Source organism: Triturus cristatus, chromosome 8, assembly GCF_964204655.1.
Source record: "Triturus cristatus chromosome 8, aTriCri1.1, whole genome shotgun sequence".
Classification (NCBI taxonomy): Eukaryota; Metazoa; Chordata; class Amphibia; order Caudata; family Salamandridae; genus Triturus; species Triturus cristatus.
Genome location: NC_140591.1, coordinates 599,061,554 through 599,084,234, shown reverse-complemented (window position 1 = coordinate 599,084,234; position 22,681 = coordinate 599,061,554). Strand labels below are relative to the sequence as shown.

Genomic DNA, 22,681 nt, shown 5'->3' with positions numbered 1-22,681 from the left:
TGAATGTCCTTACCAGCTTCATTGGCAGTATGCTGGCTCCTGGTTTTCACTGGTACAGTTAAAATGATAACGTTGAAATGCGCAATTCAGGTTTCCAGCCTCCAAAACTCCACTTTACGAGAAGTGGAAAAAGATAATAGTCATATATTATAATATGATGCCACAAGGTAAAACACTGCCAGAGAAAATACTCTCACATTATTATTCTGCCATATTAAGTCATTGGTCCTTCTCGGAAATTGAATTTGGTTTCTTCTTATTTCTGATCCCGCCTCTTTGTTTTTAACAAGCATTTGCATATATATTAAATAGGACATTTTTAGTCTTCTTTCGTGGTATGCGCCTATTTTTGAAAGGGATTAGCAAGGCGTGAGGTTTGTCCTCCAGGCTAACAATTGATTTGAATTGATGCAGTCATTTGAATATGAAACGTTCATATGACTGAGCCGCCAAAAACAGCTGCTGGAGTGCCTGGGCTGATGCAGGTGTGCCCTTTCCTTGCCCCTCTAGCTGCAGCAGTACTGAGCTAATAACACCCCCAGGGAAAGGTGCGCAGTGGTTATTGGCATCTGTAATCCCCGGGTCTTTACATTGAATCTTGGAGGCAGGCTTCCCCGTGATCTATGAGCCATACTTCTGCCTCTATGTCATCTTGAGGTGTCCATAAAAGTGCCTTTGCTTTATTAGCTGCATCCGGCGCATAACGAGCAGACGGTGTGCAGGCTGTCGTCTGTTAGTTTTTTGTTGTCCTAGTATCATTTGCCCATGTGACAACATTTAAAGCTGGTACCTGTAGGAGTCGAGAGAGAGGCGTTAGTGGCAGAGCTCCTGTTGCAGAGGGTTGAGTTCTCTTTGTAAGAACCACCAAACCAAAACGCCCGAGAAGATGTTTGCTAAGGTAAGTGCACTTTTTTCAATTGTCTTTGTAGCTAACCACTCGCTTTTCCATCACCCAAACTGTCTCTTTACCCAAGAGCTCTGTAAAGAATCTATCCTACTTGGGGGCATATTATCAAGACAGGCGATAAAATTATCGCCTCTTTAGTGGCAAAAACTGCCACTAAAGCAGCGATAATGGGCTTGATAATATGCTCTATGGAATTCCAATTGAAACCCATGTTAGATGTGAAGGACATCTAACCTGAGCTTCAATTGGAATTCCATAGAGCATATTATCAAGCCTATTATCGCCGTTTTAGCAGCAGTTTTCTGCCGCTAAAGCGGCGATAATTTTATCGCCTGTCTTGATAATATGCCCCTTGTTTCGGAAAGAAACAATGATATTTGTAGTGTGCGTGTGCACATTTTATTTTGCTCACTATTGATTCCCATCCAATTTATTGAACTATCTTTCCAACTTGGAGGCAATTACATTCCTTGGGTAAACATACATTTATTTTCAATCTTTGCAATTATTGCATTTATGGGGAATTCTAAGCATCCTAATAAGCAATCAGCAGTGCTTGCTTTTTGACGGACTTTGCAGTTTGTACAGTAGAAAATACAAAACCTGATAAAAATGTGTAAGGGAAGTCATAGGCGGCGGCAAAGGTGTGTAATTGTGATATATTTGTCTGCCATATTTTTGCGCCTGGAACCAAATCCAAACACCGCTCTGTCCACAAGGAGTGTGTCAGTTTTGCAAATAAATGGGGGTTCGTTTCCCAGTGTATAGTTCCCTGCACAGTTATTTTCATTGTTATTTGCACATCTTTACCCTTTGTGTCAAAAGTGTCATCTTCACAACGCTGTTTGCTACCTGGTCTTAAATTACAGGCTTTGGCATGGAAGTGTGCTCAGCATGGTTTGCCGAGGTTGTGTTTGAAGGTTTGCATAGACTGGAGGTGTTGGATGTTGTGTATAAGTCGCCAAGAGTGCTGAGAGCCTTTTTTGTGAATCCGACCTTTAGCATACACAAAATGCCTTCGTATATCTGGACCTAGGTTCTCTAAGAACTATTTTGCACAGATAGATGAGAGAGACTCACCCGAGCAGTTCAGTTATGTCAGGACTAAACATGAGTAGATATAGGACCATATTTATAATTTTTTCAAGCAACTCAACGTAGCAGGACAGCTTGCTGTGATGTGTTGCGTGAAAAGGGAGAGGACAGGAATGCGCCATATCTGTCAAGATAATGCGCATTCCTGTTTTCTTCTTGTGCTAGCGCACCTTTGGCTGCCTAGTGCAAATCCAGGCACCCTTGCACCAAGGTGGAAGTGTGCCTGCATTACAAGGAAGAATGTTTTTTTGCAGAATGGGATACCTTCGGGCGGAGTCTGGCCACCGTGTGTAGAGCTCTGGGGCTCCGGAGGGGAGAATTCTTCAATTCAGCTGTCAACAGGTGTCCTTGGAGCCAGAATGAAAGCAACATGAATGAGACAACAGTGCAGTAACTTTGAGGCTATTTTTCACATGAGAAATTTCAGTTAACCAGCTCTTCCATGAAAATGAAATCCTGAAGTGAAATTCTGAAGTCCCTCTTTCCTTCAGCTGAGATTCACAAATCATTCTGTCAGGAAACAGTCAGCTGCTCAAGAGATAAGTGACTTTCCTTGCTTTGAAACACAGAGGCAACTTTAGTGGAATTTAATTACTCTTGAACTTTGGTTGACCTCTTCACACTGGCAGAGGGGAAGAGCAGGTATTTTCCTGTCAGCCAAGCCAGGGTGTGGAGGGAAAATTAGAGCACCATTTCTGTAGCTAAGAAAGTCCGTGAAAAACAACTCATTCTGTCAGGAAACTTGATTCTAAAGATTTAAGAGAAATTCCCTTTCTTGAAGTGGAAAGACTGCCATCTGTTTTTGAATTGTCTTTGAATTGCAGTTGTATTTCTCACAGACACAGGAGAAGCATAGACTCTGTTACATAACATGGGAATTCCTGTCAGCAGAGTGTGTAGAGGGAATTTGGCTAAAAAGGTGAAGCTGTGTGGCATTTATGACAGCAACCCCTGACACCATACAGCCATAATTTTTAGAATCCCAGAATTCTGTGAAAAAAAGACTCATTCTGTCAGGAAACAGTCTGATTCTAAAGAGAAATTCCCCTTCTTGAAGTGGAAAGGCTGCTACCTGTTTTTGAATTGTTTTTGAATTGCTCACATGACTCAGGAGAAGCATATCAGTACTTTCAACTCTGAGAATCCCAGAAGTCTGTAGATAAAACAACTCATTCTTTCAGGAAACACAGTAGGGGAAAGCTGTGTGACATTTCTGATTGCCCGGTGACTGTTTTTCAGCAACCCCTGTTTTAAAGACATGCAGTCATAATTTGTTAGTATCCCAATAGTCTGTGAAACATTACTCATTCTGTCAGGAAACACAACCTGATTCTGAAGAGTTAAGTGGAATCCACTTTCTTGAAGTGGAAAGGCTGATGTGTGTTTTTGCGTTACTCTTGTACTTCTCACAGGGCGCAGGGGAAGCATATGAGAACTTTCAAACCTAAGGTATTTCTCTTCATTTGACAGCTTAGCCTATGCTACATATTTAAGAAAACAAGGAAAGTCCTACCAGCAAAGGGCGCAGAGCGAACGTAGATATACAGGGGAAAGCAGAGTGGCATTTCTAATAGACTGTTTTTCAGCACCCCTTGTTTGAAAACAGGCAGCCATAATTTTTGAGAATCCCAGAAGTCTGTCCATATCCAAATATATATTTGTGCTTATAGTGTTACTACCCAACTGCTTTGTGAGGCGACTGGATATCATATTGGTTAGAATGACAGCACTTATTTCTTGTTTTCTCTAACATTGAAGTATAACAGTATGGCCAGTGGAAAACCTAATAGAAAGCCTTTGTTTACACAAGTAGTAGGGAACACTCTAACTTCGGGCACTTCTACTACTGTCCCACAAGATACTGCTTCTATGGACCTTATTTTAAAAGAGATCTCTGCTGTGGGACAACGATTGGGATCTATCGATGTCAAAATCTCAGATCTCACGACAGAAATGAAGTCTATGAGGATGGACCTAAACTCTTTTCATACCAAAGTGGAAACTCTAGATAAACGAACCACCCTTTTGGAAGAAAGATTAGATAATGCAGAGTGTTGGGGTCCAGATATCTGGCACTTAAAAGAAAAAGTAATAGATTTGGAAGACAGGGCCCGAAGAAATAATGTTCGCTTTTATGGATTTCCAGAAAAAATGGAGATGAATAATGATGTGAAGAGCTTGCTACTAACCTTGATACCGCGGCTACTGAACATATCTTTTGAGCATCACATCGAGTTGCAGAGAGCTCACAGGATTCGGTCAAGAACTTCAACTTCAACCCTTGAATCTAGACCCAGACCAATAATTGCGTGTCTCCTGCGTCATGAACAGGTCCGTCAAATACTAACAGCTGCTCGTAAACATGGTCCTTATGACTTAGAAGGCCATAAAGTATTTATTGCTGCAGACTTTTCCACTGAAACCAATGCCAAACGAAAAGCGTTCCTGCAACTTAGGCCAAGACATCGGAAATGGGATATTAAATATGGTCTTTTAGAACCTGCTACAATGTGGATCCCAATGGATGGGAAATCAAGAGATTACACAGAGCCTGAAGATCTGGTACGCTTCCTGGACAGTTTAGAGGACCAACACATGGACTTAACACCACCACCCCTGACCGAAACAACTATGAACAGTCAACTTCAATTACAGAATGATCCTCAAACCCACCGTACTGGTAGATTACACGTCCGTACCTTTAAGAAACAGTCTGACAGAGATAAAGTGGTCCACTGTGTAGACGTACTCACACAGGAAAATACCAGAGACAAATCAAGATCACCTCTGAAGTCATCCACGTCTTTTGATAAAGTATCTAATGCTAAACCTTCCACTGTTGCTTCTTCCAGCTAGATGAGTATATATGCATGCTGTGTATTAATATAATGTTATTACTGTTTTAGTCCAGTTATTACCTCTGATGGATATGAATCATTTCCTTTTCTCCTACATTGTTGTTCACTACACCATGTATATCTCATACTGTATTTGTATATACAAATCTCCTAGATGGACTTTATGACTCTATGGCTTGGTTCTTTGCATACTTTGTTTACCACGTGTGGTTTTCTCCCCTGCGGAGTCTACATCTCGCATTGAGGTTTAGACCCACCGGCGAAAGATACATTGTTTGATCTGTAGTGTTCTTTTCCTTTCTAGCAGGTAGAACGGTGTACTTACACCAATTGAAGTTTAGTATTAACAATATTTTGTGATCATATTTGCACATATTGGTTTCATGTTAATTATCCTTTTTTTCTTCTTTTTTTTTTCTCTCTCTACTTCGCATCAGTAATTTTCCATTACCATATTCCCACATGATTTATCAACCTTCCTTTCCCTTTTTATCCTCTTTGATACATTCTTACATAATACAAACATACTCTAACATTTCCAATCGGCATCATGACAACTAGTCCTATGCACATTGTGTCTATCAATGTCAATGGCCTTACTAATTACATTAAAAGGAAGAAAATTCTTTCATATTTAGCCTCCAAACATACAGATATTGCTCTCATTCAAGAGACACATCTATCCGGTATAGAATCAGAAAAATTAAAACGAGATTGGGTAGTCCACTTTCTTTACAGCTGCAAACCTCCTTCTCACACGTCAGGAGAGCCTATGTCCCATACTATTACTAGAAAATGTGGTGTAGCCATTCTGATACGGAAAACATTGCAATGTCAAATACTACAGTCCTGGTCAGATGAAGAGGGTCAGTTTGTTTTAGCCAAGCTTAAAATCGGTAATAACATATTAGGAGTGGGGTCCATTTATGCCCCTGTTGGAAACAAAACTCCTTTCTTCCTTCATCTAAGCAGAATTCTAACAGAGATGGGAATTTCCAAAATAGCTCTGGGGGTGATTGGAATCTTGCGCCAGATGTGATCTTAGACAGAACGGGCCCTCTAGACACAACACATGGCAGAGATAGAGCGATACTGGGAGACATCCGTGAAGATCATGGGATTGACTGACATTTGGCGTTTATTACATCCTTCAGATAAAGGGTTTACATATCACTCTGCAGTACATGATTCCTATTCTAGAATAGAATATTTCTTTATTTCACATTCTATCATACCACATGTACTTGATTGTGATATTTTAGAAATTGCACTTTCAGACCATGCTCCTATCAGTCTACAGCTTGATTTGGGTCTAAAACGTCCTTGTAGGAAACCATGGTGTTTAAACATATCCCGATACAAACTACCGACAGAAAAATCACAATTACAATCACATTTGACTACTTATATGAAAGACAACAAAGGTTCAGTTTCTTCTCAACAAATGTTATGGGCAGCTGCAAAAGCCACCATTAGGGGGCAAATCATGAGAGACACATGCTAATTTTACCAATCCAACCGAAGCTTCCAGATGTAGATTGGAAAAGGCTAAAATGGAGCTTAATACACTATATACTTCGAAAGCAGAATATATGTTATATAGACTTAAGGCTCGAAATTACGAACAAGGAGAAAAAGCCGGTCGTTTACTAGCGGCATGATTAAAACAGAGAGAAGCTATGACAGCTATTCCTGCTATTTATAATTCTGAAGGTAAGCTAATAACTGAGACTCAGGAAATAGTTAATACATTTGCAGATTATGAGGGCACCTGCTTCACCCCACACAGGGGAGCTTGGTCCAGGTTGGATTTTTGGCTTTTAACCCCACAGGTACATGCATGGGTGTCGGACGTCGCGCACAGGGCGCGCACCCTTTCTGACCACTCGCCAGTGGAACTGATGCTACGCGTGCCACGGCCATATGTGACGCCCTTCGCGTGGCTCTTACCAGCGCAGGCCCTGACCGATCCGGTGTTTCGGGAAGATATATACCAACGCGTTACGGAATATTTTGAACAGAACACTGGCTCTGTTACGTCGGAAGGCACCCTGTGGGACGCTTTCAAGGTGGTAATACGAGGTCACTGCATCGCAGGACAGGCCGCGGTGCTGAAGACCATCAGGGGAACGCTGAAGCGGCTGGAAGACAGCCTGCATGCTCTGGAGGTGCAGTACTGTTCGGACCTATCGGCGTCAACTCTGGCGGAAACACGCACCAAGCTCACGGAATACCAGGCTGAAGCCGATAGGGAGCTTAAGTTTCTGACTAAACAGGTGGTGGCCCGCAGATATGGCGAGGGGGACCGACCGGGCAAGACGCTAGCTCTACTGCTGCGTTCGCAGCGGCCATCCCCCTTCATCTCCTCAGTGGCGACACCGGAGGGCGGGCATGCGTATACTCCTCCAACAATTCTAGATACGTTTCGGACTTTTTATAAAGAATTGTACCGCACCCGGGGTGCGCCGCCGCTGTCGGAGCTGTCGGGATACTTTGATACGATCCAGCTCATTTGGTTCAATGCACACCAAAAGGGGTACTTTGATCGCCCCTTTGAGATAGACGACGTTAAAGAGGCGATAGGCGCATTGGCGGCCGGGAAAGCGCCGGGGCCGGACGGGTTACCGGCACAATTCTATAAGGAATATGCGGATCTGCTGGCCCCCAAGCTACTGGCAGTATATACTGAGGCCGTTGAAGCGGGTGTGCTCCCTGAATCGATGAGAGAGGCGGTCATTATCGCCCTCTTAAAACCGGATAAAGACGCGCAACACTGCGATTCCTATAGGCCGCTGTCCCTAATTAATACGGATGCAAAGATTTTCGCGAAAATGCTAGCATTGCGGTTGCAACCGGTACTGCCGCTCATGATACGGCCTGACCAATCGGGCTTTGTGCCGGGCCGCTCTACGTCTCACAATCTTCGAACTTTATTTGGGGTGCTGCACTACTTAGCCCCGCATGTACAAGCCGTAGCGGTGCTGTTGGACGCAACAAAAGCGTTCGACTCCCTGGAGTGGGGATTCCTGTTTCCCTTGCTGCAGCGAATGGGTATGAGTGAGGCATTCATTGGCTATATTCGCTTGTTGTATACCAACATCACTGCCCGGGTACGGGTTAACGGGCTAGTCTCTGCGCCCTTTGCCATCGGGAGGGGTACGAGACAGGGCTGCCCCTTATCGCCCCTGCTATTTGCCATCGCCACAGAGCCCTTGGCGGCTCGCATCCAACAGCACCACGCAAACCGGGGCATTGGCTTTTTGTCGAGGGCACTGACCGTGTCTCTGTACGCGGATGATATTACCTTGTATGTAACCGACCCGCGGGAAAACCTTTCGCCCATGACAGGAGAATTGATAGAGTATGGCTTGCTATCAGGTGTAACCATAAATTGGGAGAAGTCGGTTATTCTACCTTTGACGGCCGGGACGACTCGCTTTTCCCCGAATTGCCCGCTGAAATGGGCGGAGGGACCGGTGCGATGCTTGGGGGTCTGGATCAGCACTGATATGCAGCAAATATGGTCGGAGAATTATGGGCGTACACTGGCCTGGGTCGAGGAGCGGGTCGGCCGCTGGAAGCATTTGCCCCTTTCGCTGGCGGGCAGGATTGCGGTGGCCAAGATGGTCATCCTGCCGAAGTTCTTATATCTCTTCGGGAACATTCCGCTGCCCCTGACTGCTAGTTTTTTGCGCCAATTGCACTCGCAGATGGTGGAGCTGGCGTGGGGCGGTAGGCAGCCGAGGGTGGCGTGGGAGACCCTCACTCTCCCGCAGCGACAGGGAGGCCTGGCGGCGCCGGATTTCCCGCTCTACGCCCACTGCGCGCAGGCACAGTTTTTACACCACTGGATCCACCCAACGCCGTTCCAGCCACATGTGGCGATAGAAACGGATAGAGCGGCACCGTTGCCACTCGCCGTGGCCCTATATGCGCCGCACAAACGGCGATGCGCTGACATAGACCCGGTGCACGCACTTAGATGGGCCTGGGATGGGCTGCGACGCAGGGCTGGACTGGACCTCTTGTATGCCGGATCGATGCCGCTGCGACATAACCCGATGTGGGCCCCGCTGCAGAATATGCGCACTGGCGAGCGGGCTGCGGCGCACGGCCTTCGCACAGTGGGTGACTTGTTCCCGGGGGGTTCCTTCATCACGCTGGAGCAGATGTGTGGCGAGGAGGTTCCGACGCTGTTAGACACGCTACTTTACTGCCAGTTACGCCACACAGGTCAAACACTGTTTCCCACGTTTCCGGCTCCTCCTCCAAATTTACCAGCCCTGGAGAACGTGCTGGCGGTGGAATCAGGGCGCAAGCTTATATCCAGATTGTACCAACGTATGCAAGCTAGCCATCCTGTAGTGATCCCGGCGGCCCGTGAGCTGTGGTCTGCGGAATTGGGTTCCGACATTTCTGATGAACACTGGGATCTATGCTGCAGGCTCCTGGGGGTCCTATCCCCTAATTACCGACTTCGCCTGATACACTTTAAATATATTCATATGATATATCGTACCCCTCACCGGCTCCACCGCATGGGACTGAGAGATTCCGATGCTTGCTGGCGGTGTCGCACAGGCGGGGCGACCTTCATACATATGGCGTGGGACTGTCCCCCGCTGGCGGCATTCTGGGTCAAAGTGTTAAACATAGTGGGAACGATCACTGGTCTGCAGATCCCATGCACCCCGCAGGCTACACTGCTAGGTATATTGCCTATGGTCAAGCCCAAACACCGGAAGTTGCCAGCGATGCTTATCCTACTAGCCAAACGCCAAGTTGCGATGCACTGGGGGGTGGCTACAGCGCCTAATATCAGGGACTGGGTGCGAAGCGTAGTATATTGCCAGTCGCAGCTAGCGCTATATTGGGAGATGATGCCGATGCGTTCCAGACCAAAGGATATCTGGGAACCCTTTACTCACTGGTTGGCGCAGACAACGCTTCAAGAACTGTAATTTTCAAGTTCATTCCCTGCTATTGCTGGGGGACGGATGCGGGTCGGATGGCATGTAGGGCACGCTGGACTACATAGATGGGAGACAGTACGGCGGGAGGGGGTGGGCGTATGGTTGGGTCAAGCGCATGGGGTTCGAACACTTTGTGAGGGAGCATATCTATAGTATTACTAGCGGTGAAGTGGTGGGCGGCAGTCTCGTCCATAACATGTTATATGTACACAGCAGTGGATTGTATTGTTTTCTGTTGTTTAAAAATGCAAATAAAAAGAATTTAAAAAAAAAAAAAAAATTACCATTTCTGACCATCTGGAGAAAGTTCGACAGTTCCGGGTTCATCGTTTTTCATCAGAAAATTTATTTTTTGGACTGTAGAAAAAATTATTCAAAATGTCAATTGGATTGTGCCTGATACTGAATAACCACTTTTAAAAGCCTCACAGTGACCAAAACTGCCATTTTTACAGACTTTTCTTCCTATTTAGAAGCTTCTATTTCGAACAATTTTGGGCAGGAAAATTACCTGAACCATGATTATTTTAGTTCCAAAGGTGATAATTCACATGTGATAGTCATTTACAGTCAAAATATTAAATATTAAAAAATGATCATTTCTGACCATCTGGAGAAAGTGCGACAGGTCCGGGGTCATCGTTTTTCATCAGAAAATAGATTTTTTGGACTGTAGAAAAAATGTTTCAAAATGTCAATTTTATTGTGCCTCATGTTGAATAACCACTTTTAAAAGCCTCTCAGTGATGAAAAAAAAAAAAAAAAAAAAAAATACATTTGCAGATTATTATGAGAAGTTATATAGCTCAGAGGTTGACGATGATCACCACAAAGATCAGGAATTTTTTGATAAAATAACACTTCCCCGCCTCAATGAACAGGATCGGCTCATACTGGCAGGCGAAATAACAAAATATGAAATTGCCCAAGCAATCTCTAATCTTCCATACAATAAAGCACCGGGAGAAGATGGTTTTCCTGGAGAATTTTACCATTGGGTAAAACCAGAAGCAATAGACACCCTTTATGAGGCCTATAAAGAAGCAGAGGAAACTGGTAACCTCTCCTCTCTCACAAATAAAGATATCATAACGGTCCTTCCCAAAGCTGAGAAAGATTCATTATACTGCAGTAACTATCGTCCAATTTCCCTTCTGAATACAGATTCAAAGATATTAGCCACCATTCTCGCCAAAAGACTCAAACAAATTATTGCTAAACTCATACATAATTCTAAAGTGGGATTCATGCCAGGCAGAAATTCTCGTAACCATCTACGTACTTTGGCTCACATACTGTGGGGGTTTCCATTCAAAATCTTTTTTAGTGCAAAGAGGTACCCACCAGGGTTGCCCTTTATCACCCCTTTTGTTCCTTCTTGCACTTGAACCGCTGGCTGCGGCAATAAGACAGTGTTCACAAATAGCAGGCATTCCTACACCAGCAGGGATCTCAAAAATACTTCTTTATGCAGATGACGTATTGCTCACACTTACTGATCTGCCTACTTCACTCCCTAGACTCATGTCTACCATTTCTCGCTTCTCGATAATTTCTGGCTACAAAGTCAATTGGAATAAGAGTGAAGCTCTACGATTGTCCAGGGGTACAACAAAAGCAGCTATTTTGGGCTATAATTTTCAATGGAAAGTGGACCGCCTGAAGTATTTAGGTATTTACATCAACACAGGTTTAGAACGTATAATTCAAGATAACTTAGATCCACTTATTGCCAAAACGAAGTCAGAGTATGAAAAATGGTCCCATCTTAACTTGTCTTTTTGGGGTACAGTACAGGCAGTGAAAATTATTATAGTGCCCCGTTTCACTTATGTTTTAGGTATGTTGCCTTTGACAGTTAAAATATCAATATTGCGAGATATTGACAAAGGTATTAAAACCTTTATTTGGGGATCCCTGAGACCTAGGCTTAAAATCTCAAAATTGATTGCTCACAGGCGATATGGGGGTCTTAGTTTACCGTGTATTGAGCATTAATATACAGCCCTCAATTTTTCTCAATTGGTTTATCTTTGGCCCAGACAGTATGATCCCCCACTATGGGTTCTCATTGAAAGACAAACTGTACAGGCAACTTCAGGTTTGCACATGTTTTACACTCATAAATCACCTGCTTTACAAACTTCCAACCCTATTATTCAATCTATGCTTAAGATGTGGATACATGCCCACAAACTTCTTAAGAGTGACCCAAGACTGCATGGAAAGGCCCCCATATGGCATAACACTGATATTAGAATAGGTGAACAGACTATATCCTGGGATATATGGGAGAGAGCAGGTATTCTAAAGTTGGATCACTTACTCACTTTAGAAGGTGAGCTTAAAACCTTTGAAATGCTTAAGATAGAATTTCAACTCCCTGCCTCCCAAGAGGGGAAATACTTACTACTAAAACAAGCCCTATTTCGTAGACTAGGACCTTTTCCTTGGATAGTTGAGGATTCCCCAGTATTACAATACTTAAAAATTTGGGGGAAATTCAAAGGCGCAGTCTCTGGATTTTATAATCTCATAGTGCATAAATTACACTCATACCCATTACTTGCACAGCTTCATGTCAAATGGCAAGGGTTAATTACTGTAGCTTATTCTGATAAGGAATGGGAGGATGTTATTATGAACATGGATAAGGGAATCAGAGAGGCCAGAATGAAATTTACTCTTTTCAAAACTCTTCATAACTGGTACTGGTCACCACAAAAACTCAAGTCAGCAGGTTTACTATACCGATCTACCTGTTGGAGGTGCCCACAGGAGGACTGCGATATATTACACATTTTATTCCGATGCCCAATTTTGAAGGCATATTGGTCTTCCATAACTGCCTCTCTACACAGAGCTATACTAGTGTCCATTCCTTTAACGGAAAAATGAGTTCAATTACATGATGTTACTGATCTCCCGAATCTCACAAACCATACAAGATGATTGATAGCTATTGCACTCACTGTAGGACAAATGTGTATATTAAGACATTGGAGAACACCACAATGCCCTACATATGACGAATGGCTTATTGAAATGTATAAAATAGCATCATATGAAAAACTCATTTATATATTGCAGGACAATGTTGGAACTTTCATACAAATTTGAAACCCCTTTCTAGCTAATAAGGTGCCGATTCTGATCCGTTAAAAGAAATTACCGTACGACTCGTATCCGTATATTTTTTACGTACGAATCGTACGAGTGCCGTACAACCGGTGAAGTACGATTCGTACGTGAAAAATACATACGAATCGCTTCGGGAAAAGTCTACAAGACCTACCCAGACAGTTTTACATACAAATCGTAAAACTGAAGTCCGAGCGCGCAAGTACAATCCGTACCGCCCTTCCGAAAACACAAGCGTATGGAAAACGTCCCTTACGGAGCGAACTTTGTACGACCCCTACCCCGGGTACACTTGTGCCAGGGGTACGAGTCGTACAGCCCCCCCAGCCTGCCTCCCACCCACGTATGTCTGCACCGTACCCCCCCGCCCGCATATGTCCACACCGTACCCCCACCCGTGTATGTCCGCACCGTACCCCCCCACCAGCGTATGTCTGCACCATATCCCCCCACCCGCATATGTCTGCACCGTACCCCCCCACCCGCGTATGTCTGCACCATACCCTCACCCGCGTATGTCCACACCGTACCCCAGGCGTACCCCAATCCTCGCGTATGTACGGACCGTACACACACGAGGATTGTGGTACGCCTGGGGTACGGTGCAGACATACGCGGGTGGGGGTACGGTGCGGACATACATGGGTGGGGGTACGGTACGGACATACGCACCGTACATACGCACTGTAGGCCTATGTACGGTGCGTACCCCAACAGCGCATATGTACGCACCGTACATATGCAATGTTGGAGTACGCACCGTACATGATGACATGTACGATGTGGTTGATGGCGTGTACGTCGCGTACCGGGCCCCCTTTTCGTCGTGCATCGCAGCGTACTTAGCTTTTCCGGCACTTTTTGGCTCTCGTAAAAAAATAGCCGTGCGGAGTGCTGTAGGTACGAATCGTACTTGCTCATCCGTAAAACGCTGCCTGACTCCGTGCGGACGTCGCGTACGCGCTGTCCAGGATAAGAATAGTAGGTATTTTTGGGCCGTACGGTGTGTTTTTTACGATTCGTACGGAAATGGTATTTCTGTACGAATCGTACTTGCTGGTTTGTAAGGTGGATTTCCCGGGTACGAGTCGTACGGAGAATACGCTCCGTACGACCATTCGTACCCGGGTTTTACAGGATCTGAATCGGCACCCAAATGTTCTATTTCTGGTAATATTTCAGAATTTTCTTCTAATTAAGAACTACAATAAGTGAATTACTTCTGTTTTCATTTCCTTATTAATTCATTACTATCATTATTTATATTCATCCTGTTGATGTTATCATTAGGACTGTTGATGCTGTAGCCAGTAACACTGTTATTTGAATAAGGACTTACTGTTCACCTATTTGAAATTGTTGAGTTAGTGGGAATATCTTCACTTGAAATATTATATTTGTATGACACCAACGAGTTTCGGAGAGATGATGACAACGCTGCGGTCCAGCACACGCCTATCAACTGGAAAACTCTGACTGCACCGGCGCACACCGGCGCACACAAACAGCAAGGATTAACTGCGCACAGGAATCTGTTCACTCCTGAAGCACACCACGTTTCAGCAAGTCTTCACGGAACCTCTGGTGCTGCTTATGAAGGATCCAGCCACGGGACCTACCTGGCAAAGACCACTGGACCACCAGGCTGCGACGGGACGCTGACGCTGTGTGTTCCCCTCGCCGCCACCTTCCTTCGCTGGCCGCAGTGGGGGGGAACTACAGCTCCCGGCATCCTTTGCTTTCCGGATCTCCTTCCGCCCAGTTCCGCGCCCGGAGGCGCTACATAAGCAGAGGCTCCCTCGGTGGAGCGGGGGGACCATTTCTTGTGCATTTAACAGCGGGACCTACCTGGCAAAGACCACTGGACCACCAGGCTGCGACGGGACACTGACGCTGTGTGTTCCCCTCGCCGCCACCTTCCTTCGCTGGCCGCAGTGGGGGGGAACTACAGCTCCCGGCATCCTTTGCTTTCCGGATCTCCTTCCGCCCAGTTCCGCGCCCGGAGGCGCTACATAAGCAGAGGCTCCCTCCGCGTCGCGGGACGAAGAGGCAGGGCTGGGCCACCCCTCTTGCGTCCTCGGGCTGTAAAGGTAATTACCTACAATATGGGTAAACGTACGACTAAGACCATACGCGCTGACACTGTGGTCCCTATTGAGTTGCCTACATCGATCGATACATTGTTGGCCAACGCCCTTACTATGGTCACCAATGAGATTGCCGACACTGAGCGTAGATTGTCCTTTGGATTTCCCACCATCACTTCGCCATGTTCCCAATCTCCAAAGGGTTTATCTAATCTGGGTCTCCCCCTCTCCCCCTCAGTAATGGTTATTAAACCAACAGTTCAAATTGACATTGCAACCCCTATTATTGACATAACTAATTTGACGTCTATTCCTGCTACTGACTGTTTAGTGGAGCCTGAACTAGATAAAATGCCACGCTCCAACAAAACAACAAGGGAGAAACGTAAGAGAGGCCCAGTGAAATGTATCATAAATAAAAGGAAACAATTAAGTCGTTGCAGAAACCAACCTACCCCACAGAGCATGTGGAATAAAGATAAAGAGAAAGACTGTGAAACAGTCACATCAGGCGCCATAGAGGATTTATCATCTTCACCTTTACCATTGGATGAAGAAACTGAAAGACTCTTCGTTTTTACCAGTAGATCAGAGTTTCCAGTCCTGGATAAAGGCATCTGTGGGGCCTCTATGCCACATAATGAAAGCACTGAAAACTCAGTCAGCACACAGACTGAGTTTCTCGATCGAAATACCCAATCTAAACTTAATGGCAATTTGATAGAAACTATCGTTGATACTATTTTTAAACAAGTTGAAATTCAAATAGCTAAACAATTTAATACTGTTTTTAAGAGATTGGATAAAATTGAAAACCTTGTTAAAAAAGAGGAAACCAAAAGGAAAGGCATTATTAGCGTAGATGCCGTTCGGGGCGAGAAAATTATGAATAAATTAGAATCACTATGTAATGGTCTGAGGGAGAGGGATTTGACCGCTGCTGCTGACCTTAGCCATAGTAACACCAAAGGCCCAATTGTTGTTAAAAATGTTTCATCTAGCAGCTCCTTGGGCAATACCCCACCTGTACAGACCACGGGCCCAAATCATGATCCTTCTGGAGTAGCTGGAACAGTAACGACTAGAACTATAAGCATGGATGCAAAGGCTACTATTACCCCGCTAGCCACCTTAACAGATAGGATAGGCAATACTTTGGACAACACACGCATTAGCGGAGGTGCACCAGTAAGAAATAGAACCACTAATAATTTAGGGCCGTCACTCCACTTACCCCCAGAAGCCTGCCCATATGTTCTAGTGTTAGCAGGTGTGCCAGCCCTTAAAGAAGGCCAAAGTGAGTCATGGGTACAATTACATAATAAATGTATCGATTGGCTGACTAAACACAAAGGGGCAAGATGGGACATCTCAAATGAGATTATATCAACTCGTCGGGTAAGTTCGGTGGGTCAACAACATAAAAACATTAGTGGGGACTGCATAGTGATCAATTTTAGACATCCGAACTCCGTAAGATTTTTCATGGACATACATAACAACCATGTTAGTTTATTTACTGCAATAACCCTCCACCCATTGGGCTATTTTTATAGGCCCCCTCATAGACCATTCCAAGTGGTTTCTAATACCATTCCCTTATCTAACAGATTTTCTGCCCTATCTGATTTAGGAAGTCTAGATTGACCACTATTAATACCTCCTATTACATCGGATAAGATCACCATCATAGTGCCTCTGGAAACGGCAAATCCTACATGTACCTATACACCTTGTCCAGATGGATTAGTACCATCACACGTAGTATGCCCCGACCCTCCCATTGCCCTTCCTTTTCCTACCACCATTCCATCTACTGATACCTTAAGTATCATTAGTTGGAATATTGCCGGGCTTCCAGGTAAGATGAAAATTAAAGAATGGGTTACCTGGATAAGTAATTTTGATGTGGTAATGTTGCAAGAAACATGGTGCACATGCGCTTAATTACTGGAGGGTTTCTTTTGTCATAATTTTATTGTACCATCTCCTGCTTTGGGGCGCCCAAGGGGTGGTCTATCTATCTGGGCAAAAATTTCTAAGGATGTGAAAATTGAACCTTTACATGTGGTCAGTAAACACCTGATAGCCGTGAAATATGTTGCAAGGTTAAAGATCTGTTTTATAAACTTTTACAACAATGATTTCGTTAACCATCCTAATCCCACCTTTTTAGAATTGTTTAATTTTATTGATGAAGTTGCGAATGGAGAAAAGTTTGGCCAATTTGATGGCATTTGTGTTGGCGGAGATTTTACTGCCCACATTTATCCTATATCTCCGCCCTGTAGACGAGGTTCTGAATTATTGGACCTATTACATAGTAGGGACCTAGACGATGTTATGGGCTATAGTGGAACCTCCGAGGGAAAGGTACCGGCCGCCACTTATATTGGCCGTGGTAGTTCAACCACGATTGATTATATGTTTACCTCCTCCCTCCTTAGCGAAGTCCTACTTAAATCCGAGGTTGTTAGTAGCACATATAGTGATCATCTGCCAATAGTAATCCATCTCAAATCTATTAAAAAATCTGCAGGTCGACATGAGGTTGGAGCCCAAAATATTACTGTATCTACAGATAGGCTTAGGATTGTTTGGAGAGGGATTGACAATCGAGAGATCCTAACTAATGTGATCAGGAACAATCCTTTGTTGATCTCTAACTGCTTAACACCCGGTGGTACCGATATAACGAAGTCCTTCTGTGATTTATGCATAGTTATAAAAAGGGCAATCTCCAGACCATTAACCCCTTCGATGCGGCGCGGATTCCCCCGCGGTGCTGACCGTTTCTTGCGCGGGCGTGGTCATGACGGAACGGTTCCGTCATGAGCACAGCTCAACCGACGCTCATGACGGAACCGTTCCGTCATGAGCACCGAAGGGGTTAAAAGAACAGAATATAAATAAACAAAGATGGTTTGAGAACAATTGTTCAAGGGCTAATAGAGAACTTAGAAAGGCCTTGGAAGCCAAACCTCGCGACGTGTCCCTTGTCAGTTCACTACGTTCAAAATATAAACACGTATTAAAAGTTAGAACTGAGGAGCTTTTAATAAGCCATTGGGACAATCTCACTAAAACTGCTGCCCTAAAAGATTCAACTGGGTTCTGGAGAGATGTAAAGAATTTGAGAACCCTGGGAAGTAATATTACCCCGATAAACTGCAACATTACAGGAGATTCATGGGTTACCCATTTCTCAAAGCTTTATGCTGCAGTTGGAGACCCTATTGAGGATAATTTCCCCGATAGTACCATAGTCAGAACATTAGAGGAGGTGGAGGAAGCAATTGCCAATAGTGCTGGCAATAAGGTCCCTGGTCCGGATGGCTTGTCCATCGACCAGATAAAATCGAATACAAGCTTTTGGGCCCCCTTACTCTGTAACTTTTTCAACAATTTGAGTAAGAAATCCATCCCCTCGACATGGTCTAGTAGTACTATTGTACCTATTTTTAAAAAGGGAAATAGGTTGGACCCAGGGTGCTATCGACCAATATCTTTGATCGATAACACCCTGAAGGTCCTTGGTAGGGTTCTATTTGATAAAATTAGTACCTGGGCAGATGAAAACTCTATTATCCACCGCTGCCAGCTAGGCTTTAGGAGCAGGCTTGGCACGGTGGAACAATGTTTGAATCTTAATCTTATAATGGCCAAATACACGAGAGCTAAACAATCCCCTTTGTATTTTGGTTTTATGGACTTAAGCTCAGCATTTGATTTTGTTAACCGCTCCCGCTTATGGTCCATTCTTTTAAATTATGGTTTAGACGAATCCTTAGTCCATTTTTTGGCCAACCTCCATCGCAATTTGAAAGCCAGAGTCCGAATAAACAATGAAGGCGAGGTTTCAAACGAGATTTTAATTGGCAAGGGGGTGAGACAGGGCTGCGTCTTGGCCCCTTTGCTTTTTATACTATACATCAATGAATTAACCCATTCTTTATGTAATTTGACAAAGGATGTACCTATTATTAATAAGAAACCCATCCCGGCGTTACTCTACGCGGATGATGCGGTCCTTATGGGCCGCACCCCGAATGCCCTGCGTATTTTAATATCGGGATTTGTCAATTATATGTCTGATTTAGGTTTGTGCACTAATTTTAGCAAATCCTTTATAATGACCTGCGGCCCTAAAAATTATAAAATCTCAAAGATTGCGATAGGTCAAAACATTTTAAAAAGCACTTGCACTTTCCCCTACCTGGGTCTGCTATTTTCTAATAGCGGCTCATGGCAACCTCATGTCGCGATGGGGAGAAATAAACTCTCCAAATCGATTAATTCTGTCACCACTCTCCGTCAACCACGTCAGGCCGATGTGGTTTCCAGTTTGTTACAAATTTACCGGACTCAATGTCTCCCAACTGGAACATACGGCGCAGAAGTCTGGGGGTTCTCGAACTGCTCAGAACTGCAGAGAGAAGAGAACAGATTCTGTCGGAAGATTTTGGGGGGAGTTATTAGTGCACCGACCATTGTATGTCATAATGAACTAAAACTGCATTATGTTGAGGACTTTATAAGAGCTAGACCTGCATTATTTTGGTTAAGGATTTGGCAAAACCCGGCAGCTTCCCTGTCCCGTGAGATTATTATAGATTGTTTGAAAAGTGAGAACGTTGGTTCAATCCCATGGATAAATGCTGTAGAAAAGAGCCTTGTGAGTGTCAACTATGGTCATCTTTTTACACACCCCGACCAGATTGACGGCTCCCACAAAAATCTGGTGAGAAGGGCACTCTATCAGTATTTTCACAACGAGAGAGAAAGAGTAGACTCCGTGAAACAATCTACAATTAACTACTTATTAATTCGGGAACCATATATCGAATTCCCGATATCACCCCAGCCCTATCTATGTAAAAAATTGGGCAGGTGGAATAGGACTCTATTATTTAGATTCAGGGACAGGAGCATTATAAATCTTATCTGCTTTCCACTGGGTTACACTAAAAACTTGGGAAAATTATATTTTCCTTGTGACCATGGTGGAACCCAGAGCATGATCCATTTCATTTTTGGCTGTGGTTTTTACATGAAATTTACAAGGCCTACTGTAGGAAATATGACTTAACTGACCACAACTATGCTTATAGACACTTTTTAATGTTGGGATCAGACGAATTAATTTTTAGAGTTAGTAGCTTTCTTAACGCTATTGTACGCTCACGCAGGTCTCTGAAAATTGATTAATTTTGTCAAGACATGCATTTTGCACTTTAAAGCATGAGTTGCACAACTTAATGTACTGTATTTGTCTTGCCTTTATAAAATCTATAGTTATTTTTCTTTTTGCATACCTCTATATATTGTATGTATGATGGTCTTATGCATAGTTTGGCAAGAAGGTCAATTGTGTTTTCATTGTTGTTTTTATAAATTATATTTTATACGTTACAAGCTGTGGCCCCAAATTGTAGCATCAAATGTGTATTTTAAATTTTGTTTTTGTGCTTTTATGGATGGTTTTTTGAAATCCGAATAAAGTCTATTTGAATTTTGAATTGAATTTGTATGATATTATCGCTACTGTCTTCCAACTATCTATAATACATGGTTTACTACATACTGTATACTATCTTTATCATCTCCTCCCTAGTCCACCTTTCCTATTTCTTCCTTTCCAGGTTTTATGAGTACCTCAACTATTGTATCTTTTGATATCTGTATTATCCTTTTATATTTAAAAATCTGAGAAGGTAACATTTCATAGTAATTTATTATGTGGCCATAATTTGATTTGTTTATACTCCTTTTTTATGTATTGTTTATAAACTGACATGTACTTCTCAATAAACATATACCAAAAAAAAAAAAGAATGGGATACCTTCCTGCACAAAAACAGTCTCTAGAGACTTTTTCCTCTTTGTATGTGTGCTGCAGAATACAGTACCTGTAGAAAGAGGAACAAATGAGGAGAAATGAAAATATTTCTCCTTGTTATGCCTCCTCTGGGAAGGCGTCTCATTGTGACGCTTTCCCAGGTGTACCTGATGGTTCAACACAGACATTAACTCCCAAAGAAGAGAACTAAGAGCGACAGACAGATGCTAGCAAAAAAAACCCGTCATCAATCCTTCAAACGAGACTCAAATCAGTACGAAGGAAATACAAAAACCACATAATGAATGAAAAAGCGTACTTCTTTCGCAATGCCCTTGGCAACGCAAAACAAAAAATAGACCGAGAGAACTTTTCAATCTTATCAGACAACAAACCTCCAAGCCCCCTTTGACTCAAGTTGTGGCCTCCAAAGACCTGTGTGACAACTTTGCCAATTTTTTCAACGACAAAATCACCAAGATAGAACTCTCCTTGGACGTACAAAGCAGTCCCCCTAACAGCAATTCTCCCACAGAGACAAAAGATGATCCCATACTCAAGCACCCCCCTAACCTATGGAACTCTTTCAACCCCATCTCCGATGCAGAGGTCATCAAAATGATTTCCACCTCCAAACCCTCAGCACACTGAATCCCATACCGGCCCAACTGGCCAAAAAACTCAAACTCTCACTAGCCCCGTACTGGACCAAGATCATAAACAGCCCCTTGAGTACTGGAGTCATGCCGGACTGTCTCAAAAGCGGCCTAGTCACACCTCTACTGAAAAAAATGGGCGCAGACTCAAACGATCTAAACAACTTCAGACCTGTGTCCAACCTCCCTCTCCTAGCGAAACTCCTGGAAAGATGTGTTCTCCTCCAACTCACCCAACACCTAGACAACACCAACTTCCTAGACCCTCACTAATCAGGTTTCAGAAAAGGATGCAGTACAGAGACAGTGATCCTAAACATAATAGATGATATGCACAAATCTCTTAATACTGGACAATGCTGCTTACTCATACTCCTGGACCTCTCGGCAGCCTTTGATATGGTTGACCATAAACTACTCATCAAGGCACTTCAAGAAAGGGCTGGAGCTGAACAGATGGTACTACAATGGTTCACCTCGTTACTACAGAACCGCACCCAAAGTATAAAAATCAAAGACTTCTCATCGGACCCTCTCCCAGTTAGCAGGGGCGTCCCCCTAGGATCAGTACTCTCCCCGCAACTTTTCAACATATACATGGAACCCCTCACCACCATACTGAAAAAATCCAACATTCCCTTCCACCTCTATGCAGACGATACCCAGATCTACCTGGAAACCTCTTCTATTGAAGACATTCAGAGAGTGAACGGCACTCTAAGAGAAGTCCAACACTGGCTATCATGCAACCAACTAAAACTCAATCAAGGCAAGACAGAAATCCTCCTAATCTCCAATGATGGAAAAAAAAAATAATCTCAGAATGGCTAAAACTAATCGATGCGCTCAACTACAACCTTACCTTAGCCGACTCTGCAAAATCGCTAGGAATCACCCTGGACCCCAAATTAGACATGAACAAACACATCAAGATCACCGCAAAGAATGCCTTCCTCAACCTGAAACTACTCAACAAAGTAAAAACCTTCATCCCTCAGAACAACCTCAGACAAGCTACTCAATCCCTAGTGCTGTCCAGACTGGACTACGGGATTGCAACTCTCACAGGATCAGCTAAATCTACCTAGCTCCCCTCAGATCAACTCTGAACGCAGCAGCCAGAAT

General features: G+C 43.9%; 1 pseudogene; it reads left to right on the top strand.

Moving 5' to 3' along the window:
• Window positions 1-15,526: 15,526 nt before the first annotated feature.
• LOC146802458 (cis-aconitate decarboxylase-like) overlaps window positions 15,527-22,681 on the top strand; it is a 68,224-nt pseudogene continuing 61,069 nt past the window's right edge.